This window comes from Humulus lupulus, chromosome 5 (assembly GCF_963169125.1).
Source record: "Humulus lupulus chromosome 5, drHumLupu1.1, whole genome shotgun sequence".
Taxonomy (NCBI): Eukaryota; Viridiplantae; Streptophyta; class Magnoliopsida; order Rosales; family Cannabaceae; genus Humulus; species Humulus lupulus.
In genome coordinates, this window is record NC_084797.1 from 58,932,296 (window position 1) to 58,942,975 (window position 10,680).

Genomic DNA, 10,680 nt, shown 5'->3' on the forward strand with positions numbered 1-10,680 from the left:
CGTCAAGAGGCAAAGTTCGAAGAAATACCTAGAGCCGAACAACAGTATAGCCGCTCGGTCCGAACTTCAACTCCCAACTCACTACAAGCCTCAAGTGCGCCCAGGAGGGCTCGAGGGAATTCTAGAAGGAGATTTGGGGAGGGCTCACAGCACCAGCCCGTCCCTGCCAGACATCCTGCGCCTCTTCCAGATCGCCAGGCACAGGGCCCGCAGGTTGGCAGGGCCCAAAGGCCCCCACCTAACTTGATCCGCCCTGACGGAACCAGGATTGCGTCCCCGGTCAGACATCCTCCGTCACCAATAAGATATTTGTCTCCTCCTCGGCCTATCCGAGATATTCCAGCTTATGGAAGGAGCAGGAGAAACCCACAATCCGCAGGACCTTCCCATCGTAGCAGGGCGCCCAGGGGGAGCCCGGATCCTCACCCCCAGAGGCGGACTCTGAGCTTCTCTAACGGGAGCTACTGGACCGGCAGTCGCCGGAGTGACCTTTCTAGCGGAGATCTGTGTCAATGCCTAAGCTCAGCGCAAAGTCCTCAAGCTACCCCGAGGGGCAACCTACGAGATCGCCTTAACTCTCATGGGGGGGACCTGGTAGGAGGTGGCAGCCATGCTCACTCACGGGGAGACCTGTCCGAGGTACGTAACGGCGGGAATGTCCCAAATAACCTATCTCAAGATAGGAGGGGCAATAACCCACCAAACGTATACAATGGATCCGGAGCTGTTTAACAGTCCCGGAGTAACGGCGGGAATGTCCCAAATTAGATGAAGGAGCTAATGAGGAAGCTCCTGTCAAAGAAACAGAAAGACGAATATGATTCAGGAGACGAGCTTGAGCTCTTCGCCCCCAGCATAGCAGCAATGGCATACCCACCCGGTTTCCGTATGCTGCACCTGTCCAAATTCAACAGAGACGGAGATCCGTCGGATCATCTGGGGATGTTCAATACCCTGATGATGGCCCACAACATTGGCCCTGAGCTGAGGTGTCTGATATTTCCCTCCACACTGACTGGGCCAGCCAGACAGTGGTTCAAACAAAGCAAGAAACAATCAATCAGCTTCTGGAAAACTTTCTCTGCTGACTTCAAAAGGGCATTCCGAGCCTCCCAGGCTGCCCGCGTCAAGGCCGACTCCCTGGCTAACGTGAGGCAACAACCCGACGAGCCTTTGAAGGCTTACCTGAGCAGGTTTGCGAACGTCGCTGCTCCGGCCAGAGACGCAGATGACAACTCCAAGCTCATGGCTTTGAGAACTGGAATCCTCGTCGGAGGGGGACTCTGGAATGAAATACAAAGGAAGGGAGTCAGCTCAGTAAACGAATTCCTAAATAGGGCCCAAGGGTGGATCACCTTGGAGGAGGCCCAAGCCTCAGCTACAGGAACCAGCCAGGTCCCTGAGCAGCCCGCTGGAGTGGGAATGGAGGTCGTGGCAGCGACCCAGAACGTTACGCAGAATAACCAGTTCGGTGGAGGCAAAAGAAAGGGGAACGGCGAGGGCAACCATCACGGCCCAAAGAAGAATAGGTCCGTAGAAAAATTTAAACCAGTCTACGCGACTTATACAGAGCTCACCCACTCTAGGGAGAACATCTTCCTAGCGAACTCTGCTCGCCTCCCCTGGAAGAAGTCGGAGCCGTTAAAGCACCAGAAGGGGAAGAGAGACACCTCCAAGTTTTTCCGTTTCCACAACGACGTTGGTCACAATACTGATGATTGTAGGCATTTGAAACATGAGATCAAAACTCTCATCAGAGCCGGCCCCTTGGCTCAGTATGCGCGGAACAGGGTTCCAACAAGCCGACCTGCTCCTGAAGCCCCGGTCAGTCAGCCCAGGTCTCGGGTCAATCAAGATGTCCCTCCTCCAGTGATAGGAGGAGAGATATCCACAATCTCGGGAGGTCCGCATTTGGCTGGCACGAGCAAGGGTGCCCAAAAGAGGTACGTAAACGAACTCAAGGCGCATAATGGAGTAGAGTTCGTCCCGGAGCAGCATCTGCCAAAGCAACAACGATTGGAGAGGCAACCAATAATTTTTACGGAAGAAGATGCTGGCCATGTTCAGTCCCCTCATAACGACCCTCTGGTCGTAGCAGTGCAGCTCGCTAATCGGAGGGTTAGGAGAGTGTTGATCGATAATGGGAGCTCGGTAAACCTTCTATTCTGATCCACGCTGGAGAAGATGGGTTTGACTGTCGCCGAGCTGAAGGCGACCTCCATGATGCTGTATGGTTTTTCGGGAGAAGGATCAGCGGCTATAGGGACGATCGAGCTGGTGATCACCTTAGGAGAAGGACCTCGGACAGTCTCAAAACTCCTCGAGTTCGTGCTCATCGACTGCCCCGTCGCATACAATGCTATTTTGGGCCGACCCACACTTATAGCTTTTGAGGCCATCACCTTTGTTCGCCACCTCACGCTGAAATTCCCTTCTTCCACGGGAATATGCATGGTCTTTGGCGATCAGCTCACTGCTCCATGAAGGGAAAATCAAAATCAGGACAGCTAACGATGGCCATCCAAGGTGGAGGAGAGGAATCTCAGGAACCTTTGACTAATCCTGAGATTGAAAAACCTCAGAGCGCCGAGGGGGAAAGTATCATCCTAAGTGAGGATATTGACCCCCAAATAGGTGAGGACAAGTCCGAGCTCCAAGCTATTGAAGAGCTCGAGGAAGTAAACATCGATCCACAAAATCCTTCAGGGATGGTCAAGCTCGGGAAAAACCTCTGTGGCAAGAGGAAAGCGGAGCTGATCAAGTTTCTGCAGGATAACCTAGATGTGTTTGCATGGTCACACGAGGACATGGTGGGAATCAGTCCAAATGTCATCATGCACACACTTCATTTGGATAAAAGCGTTCCTGCAAAGTCCCAAAAGCAGAGGCGCCTGGGAACAACTCGAGCTAAGGCCTTAGAAGAAGAAGTAGCCCGGCTCAAGAAATGCGCCTTTATCCGTGAAGCCAAGTTTCCGGTTTAGGTCGCCAACTCCGTGCTGGTCCCGAAGCCCAACGGGAAATGGCGGACCTGCATCGACTTCTCCGACCTGAATAAAGCCTACCCCAAAGATTGTTTTCCTTTTCCAAGGATTGATCAATTGGTGGATGCCACGGCGGGGCACGAGCTCATGTCCTTTATGGATGCATACTCAGGCTATAATCAGATCGCCATGAATCCGGCAGACTAGGAGCACACCAGCTTCATGACCCCGACTAACGTCTATTGTTACAATGTCATGCCATTCGGGCTGAAGAACGCTGGTGCTACATACCAGAGATTAGTGAATAGAATGTTCGCCAACCAGATCGGGAAGAACATGGAAGTGTACGTTGATGACATGCTGGTCAAGTCAAAGACTGCCGATAACCATGTTTTCGACCTGGAAGAATGCTTCAAGATACTAAGAGAATACGGCATGAGGCTTAACCCTCAGAAGTGCACTTTCGGGGTCGCCTCTGGAAAATTCTTGGGTTTCATTGTCAACACTAGAGGAATCGAGGCGAACCCCGATAAGATCAGGTCATTGCTCGAGCTTCCCTCACCCAGGTCGCGTAAGGACGTTCAAGGCCTGACAGGAAGGGTGGCAGCCCTTAATCGGTTTATTTCAAAATCCACCGATAAGTGCCTGCCGTTCTACAACCTGCTCCGAGGAAATAAGAAATTCGAATGGACAGAGGAGTGCGAGAGTGCTTTCCTCGACCTGAAGGCACATCTGGCCGAGCCGCCCGTATTGTCCAAACCAAAGGCAGGAGAGCCCTTTTTCCTCTACCTAGCTGTCACAAAGGATGTAGCTAGTGCCGTATTGGTCTGAGAAGAAGACCGGGTTCAGAAACCGGTCTACTACATCAGCAAGAGACTTCTCGAGGCTGAATCCCGATACCCGTTGATGGAAAAATTGGTGTTCTGTCTTATCATGGCCTTCCGAAAGCTCAGGCCATATTTCCAATCCCACTCAATACGCGTCATGATCGATCAGCCTTTAAGGCAGGTTTTGCAAAAACCTGAAGCATCAAGACGCCTGTTAAAGTGGGCTATCGAACCCAGTCAGTTCAAGATTTTGTACACCCCGCGAACTGCTATAAAAAGTTAGGCCCTGGCCGATTTTGTGGCAGAGTGCACAGGATTTAGGGAGGATCCTGTGGAAGTCCCACCCCAGGTCACCTCGGCCCAGACGTCTTGGAAGATCTTCGTGGATGGCTCATCCAATGAGAATGGCTCCGGGGTTGGAATCATTTTGATATCCCCTGAAGGGCATGGATTCCACTCGGCTTTAAGATTCAGATTCAAGGCCTCCAACAACGAGGCTGAATACGAAGCTTTACTAGCTGGACTGAGGGTAGCCTAGGAGCTGAAGGCCAGTTCCGTTCAATGCTTCAGCGATTCCCAGCTCGTGGTAAACCAGGTGCTAGGTGAGTATCAAGCACGAGGAGCCAGGATGGCTGCTTACCTGGCCAAGGTAAAAGTCGAGCTGTCTGTATTTGAATGAGGCACAATCGAGCAGATTCCTCGAGAGCATAATGCTAACACAGACGCCCTTGCCAAGCTCGCTACCTCTGGGGAGACGGAGACGCTGGGGTTAGTACCGGTGGAATTCCTGTAAAAACCAAGTATAGAAGAGGTTGGGGCGGAGGTTGAGATGATTGACGCCAGACCGACCTGGATGACTCCCATCCTCGAGTACCTCACTGAAGGAAAGTTACCCAAAGGACGTAATGACGCACGACGGGTACTGTACCAGGCCCCAAGGTATACGGTGATAGATGGGATGTTGTGCCGACGTGGGCATTCCCTAACTCTCCTACGATGTGTTCTACCAGGCTAAGCAAAGGCCATCCTGCAGGAAGTGCACGAAGGTTTTTGCGGGGATCACACTGGGGGCAAAGCCTGGCCCTAAAAGTCTTAAGGCAAGGGTATTACTGGCCCACTCTGTCAAAGGAATCAATCTCGTATGTCAAGAAATGCGAAAAGTGCCAGCGATTCGCCACAGTTGCCTGAGCTCCCCCAGTCGAGCTGAAGATGATCTTCTCCCCATGGCAATTTGCAGTCTGAGGAATCGACTTGGTTGGCGCCCTCCCTACTGGAAAGGGCGGGGTCCGCTACGCTGTGGTGGCCATCCACTACTTCACGAAGTGGGCTGAGGCAGAACCTTTGGCAACAATCACTTCCAAGAAATTCCTCGACTTCATGGTCAAGAGCATTATCTGCCGGTTCGGGCTGCCAAAGAAAATCGTATCCAACAATGGGACTCAGTTCGACAGTGACCTCTTCACCGAATTTTGTGAAAGGTACGGAATTGTGAAAAGCTTCTCGTCCGTAGCCTATCCCCAGGTAAATGGCCAGGTCGAGGCTGTCAATGAGACGCTAAAGGTGAGCCTTAAGAAGAGACTAGACGAAGCCAAGGGGGTCTGGCTAGAACAGCTCCCCCAGGTTCTGTGGGCATACCGGACCTCGCATCGGACTCCTACGGGGCATACTCCTTTCTCCCTTGCTTTTGGGAGCGAGGCGGTCCTTCCTGTTGAGTTAAAGATATATTCTCATAGAGTCCAGGCATATGACCAGGATCGCAATCATGAACTACTTCGCGCCTCCCTCGACCTGATTAATGAAAGACGAGAAGGTTCGCAGCTTCAGCTCGTGCATTACCAGCAAAAAATTACTCGTTATTTCAACTCAAAGGTCAAAAAATGCACCTTTAGCATTGGCAACCTGGTCCTCAGAAGAGTCTTTTTAGCCGGTAAGGATCCCAAAGATGGAGTATTGGAACCGAACTGGGAAGGGCCATATCAAATCACCGAGTTCATTAAGGAAGGAACTTACAAATTAGCTCGGCTCAATGGAGAAGCAGTCCCATGAACTTGGAACACCATCCATTTGAAGAAATATTATCAGTAGCACCCTTGTAAGGCTTAAAGGCCACTTTTTTAAGCAATGAGAATTAAATCTTTGTTTATTATTGTCTATATTTGTGGGTGTAATCTCAAGTAACCACGAAAGACCCTTTCCTAGTTACTTGGGGGGCATATGGTGCCTGGATATAACCAGGTCGCCTTAAAGGCTTAGAAGTTGATTCAAATTGATTGATCATTGTTTTTCTTAAAAAACAAGAGATATTGATAAAGGATTAACGCGAACTAAGTCCTACCCTGGATATAACCAGGTCGGCTCAAAACTTAGAAGTTGATTCAAATTGATTAATCGGTGTTTTTCTTAAAAAGCACAAGATATTAGTCAAGAATTAACATGAACTAAGTTTTCAAACTAATGTCCTGGACATAACCAGGTCATAAAACTTAGAAGTTAATTCAAATTGATTGATCGTTGTTTTTCTTAAAAAGCACGAGATATTGATACAAATTAACGCGAACTAAGTTTTCAAACTAACGTCCTGGACATAACCAGGTCATAAAACTTAGAAGTTAATTCAAATTGATTAATTGTTGTTTTTCTTAAAAAGCACGAGATACCAATAAGAGGTTAACACGAACTAAGTTTTTAATGCAATGTCCGGAGTGCAACCGGGACTTATCTTAGAAGTTGGGTCAAGATTGGTTAACGTGTTCTCTAAGAAAAGCATAAAAGCATCAATCATAGCACCAACAAAAAGAAGTGTATAGAAGCAAAAATGGATAAAGCCAATTTTCTCGAGATGGAAAAACCTCATACAAAAGTTAAAAAAAATAATAATAAAAGTGTTCGACAAAGAAATGCCCTAGGCCCCACCGGGCTGCTCCGTTGAGGTTGCCGTCTCTCCCTCCTGCTCGGCCACTGTGGAGGTGTCCCCGGTCTCAAAGGGCGCCTCTTGCTGAAGATGAGCTTTAAACCCCTCCAGGAAGGGCTCCAAGACTTCCGCTCCTAGGAAGGAAAAGTCGACGTCCGGGTTGAAGACCCAGCAGTGGTATAGCATGTCCTCCATGGCAAAGCTGGAAGCCGCTTTCTCCTTTTCCAAGGCGGCCTTAGCCTCCTCGGCCTCGGTTTTTGCAGAGTCCAGTGCAGCCCGGGCAGTCCTAGCCTCCTCGAGTTCGGCCGTTACAGCGGCTAGGGCAGCCTTGTTAGCCTTGGCCTCTTCCAGCTTGGGGCGGGACGCGTCCAGCTCAGCCCGCGCGGCCGCCAAGGCATCCTTGACCTCCTGTTCCTGCTTTTGGGCAGTCTTCAGGGCGGCCAAAGTAGTCTGTTGGGCGGCCAAAACAGCCTGATGCTCGCCCCTCATGTCCTCAAGGCGAGCCTTGGACCTGGATATGCTCCGGTGAAGAGCCAAGGCACCCTGCAAAGCAAAGAGGCAACTACCTTAGAAAAAAAAAAGAATGTACGATGCATGGTAACCGAAGGGTACAAAATGTAAAGCCAGCTTACCGTTAGAGCCATTCCCAGTGAAGACTCCATCACGCTCTCCGGGCTCCTTGTTTCGATCGCCCGCAGGTCCCTTTCAGTGGCGTCGTAGTAGTGGTCGATGGTGTAGGTCACCGTCTCATACACTGTCCCCCGAAAGATGTCAGGAATTTTCTCCAGGGCCTGGGGGTCCACCGGAATGCGCACCTTGGGCGCCGCGGTTACCAAAATCCTGGGCTCCACCCCTATATCTTGAACAAAGGCGGGAGCTCGTGAAGGGGGCGGGGGCATCTTCTCCACTGTGCCAGGAGGTGGAGGTACCTTGGTCTGGGCAGCTGGGGTCTAGTCTTTCCCCTTTGCAGGGGACTTGGTTGGGGTCCCAGTGGCTTTCTTCGCCACCCGGAGCTTCTTCATTTTGGGCCAAGAGGCTCCAGCAGAAGAGTTCCCTCTGGTGAACATAGCTCGCAGGTCTTTGTTCCCGGGCTGAGACATTTCCTCTGGCAAAACAAAGACAACATTAGTATACAAGTAAGCATTTATGCATGAACAAAAATAAAGGGGAAAAAGCGGAACTCAAGTATATATATTGAAAGGGATCCTACCCCCCAAGCTAGAAGAGGAATCTATGGTCACGACCATCGACCCCGGAGCTACAGTACCCTCCCGAAGAGAGGGCCATGACCGGAGATTAGTCCCATACTCCTCAAAGAGGGCCGACCTAAAGGCTAAGGTGTTGTCTATGACTACAGTACCCCTAGGGCGGCTACTCTCATAATCCAGCACGAGCCGGTCGACACACTGTAGTAGAGTTACGTCAAGGTCGGGGTTGTTTCGATGGCGTTGGACGGGCTGGTTGGGATTGAACCTAGCTAACCAAGGATCGGTGGTGGCCCTATCTAAGCCCCTGAACATGTAAGGATTACCTTACCCAGAGGGACCTGCGGCTGCTCTGAACCGGACCCTCTCCTCGTCCGTTCTTTGGGCGACCTCCAGCGCCTGCTTCCTCCTCGTCCTTACTGGGGGCACCTCGTCCTCCTCGTCCTCATCCTCTCCTTCCCCCGCGGCCTCCTCCTCAGGGATGGGCCTCATCTCGCGAGCAGGGGGAAGCCCCCGAGGTCTGCTCAAGGCCAAGTCTGGCCCGGAGAGATCATTTTGCACGCCAACATCGTCTCGTCTGTCACGAGCTGGCGATAGTCCTTTTCACTGGGGGGCAAGCCCGCCAGTGTCTCGTACTGACTCCCGAGGATCACAGACTTGTCTGTCCTCGCGAAAATGGCTGCAGAATTATTCTAAGTTAGAAATGGATAAAAGGGGGGAGCTAACCAATACTTAACTTACGAGATAAGAGTAAAAGGTACTTACGAGGACGGTTGAAGTAGTGCAGTTCGCAGTTGCGAAACCCCTTGGACATAAAGGATTGGTCTTTGAAGTCGTTGGGGTGGCTGGGCAGCTCGATGACCGCAGCCGTATTTGGAAATCTGGTCAAGTAATAGAACCCGTCGCCTCGCCCCCACTGCTCCGGGCTGGCCTTGAGGCAGAAAAAGTACAAGATATCCGCCGGAGTGGGGACCTCCCATTCCTGTTTAAGGAACAGGTATCTCAACCCCGCCAACAAACTGTAGGAGTTGGGGGGGAGCTGGGAAGGATTCAACTTCACGTAATTGAGGAAGTCGGCAAAGTATTAGTCCAGCGGGAGGAAGGCCCCAGCCTTGAAGTGCTCATCACTCCATGCCGCATACTCCTCGTCGAGCGGCGCGTAGCTCCGCTCACCTTCTGCGGGAGGTCGGGCGATCAGGGCGCCCCTCCCCAGCTCGATGTTGTGGGAAAGGAATATTTTATTCACTTTCCCCTGGTCAGTGATCTTCGAGACAATCCTCTCAGCCTCGAAGAAAGCATCGGGCGCCACCTCGAGCTCCTGCTCCATGACCGGCCCGAAGACGAGGATTGGGGAGTCTGTCATCACCTCCTTTCCTTTGGATTGTTGGGAGGACGAGCTGCCTGCGATCCTCTTAGGATCGTTCTTCTTGGGTCCCATCTGGTCGCCTAGCGAACAAAAGAGGTAATTTTAAAAAGGGAGGCCTAATCATAAGGGAGAATCTAAAGAGAAATGTTTCCTTTGCACCGGCGTAGGTAATCTCAGCCCGTGGAGAGTAAGACCACGCGGTTCTATGAACACGCGCCTGTACTCCCAACAGATCCCCAATTACTCAGAATTCGTGTGTCAGGAGGGTCAGGGTAAAAGTTTGCCTTGGAAGGAAAGTTTCAGTAGGCAAGAGGTGCAAAACTGCCTGTGAAGCGTGTCCCCTAAGCTACCCGGTTTTGCACCCAAAGTACTGGATATTTTGAACAAGCATACCCAAAAATCTACCCATAAGGTTTCCCTAGAAAATGCACCCAATAATCCATGCTCCTAAATGGATTTCTTCTACAAGCGATACCCTAACCTAAAAGCTTTCTCCCTTCATACCCACAAAAAACCAACAAAACCTTGCATGGAGCTACAGGAACTATTTACCTAAGCTACAGTGAAAAGAAAATTTAAAGCGTGCACAGTCAGAAAACTTACGAAGTAGTTTGCTGTGGGAGGGATGAAGGGGTCGTCTGGGTTGGGGTCTTGATGGAATGACTGGTTCCAAAACCTCAAAGGAACCCTTGCGCCTGATCTTTTGGAATGCTGGGAACGGTAACCGGGAGAAAAAGAGGGTTTTTTTTTTAGGATGAGAAGAGAGATGAAGAAGGGAAATTCAGAAAATTTTCAAATAAACGGGTGGCCCAGGCGTAAGGTGGCCACCCCTTTTATATACGTGAAAGGCCACGTGAGGAGGGCCGTTGGATTGCCCTGATGTGGGATCTGAGGCTCTCCACTCGAAAGGCGAAACGACGGCTGAGTATAGGCTAGGCCATTTAATGCGGTTCTCGGAAGACGTACCATCACCAACCACGATGTTCCACGTATTCGGCGCCTGCTTAAAAGGTTGAATATGGAGAGTCCATGGAGAAGCCTAAAAGCCCCCACTGTGGCCCTACGTGACGTCGTGTACCACGAGCAGGGGCTTGGGGGGCAAATGTACACCCTGATTTTCCAACGGGCTATTAAAGAGCTGGGATATGGCCTAATTATATCAGCCACGTGGATACCCCATGACCGGAGCTGCTGTCATCAGGTCCTACCTCTTTAGCTCGAGGTAGCCAAAGGTTCGCCAAGATTATTTAAGGGCCGAGACAGGAAGATAAAGACTGCAGGTCAGGAAGGCGTCCAGCTCAGGGCACGAGCTGGAGGTGGAAGCCGTGACCCCTTATAAAGTCAACCACGCAATGTAAACGTGCATATATCAGACATCACGTGTTTGATA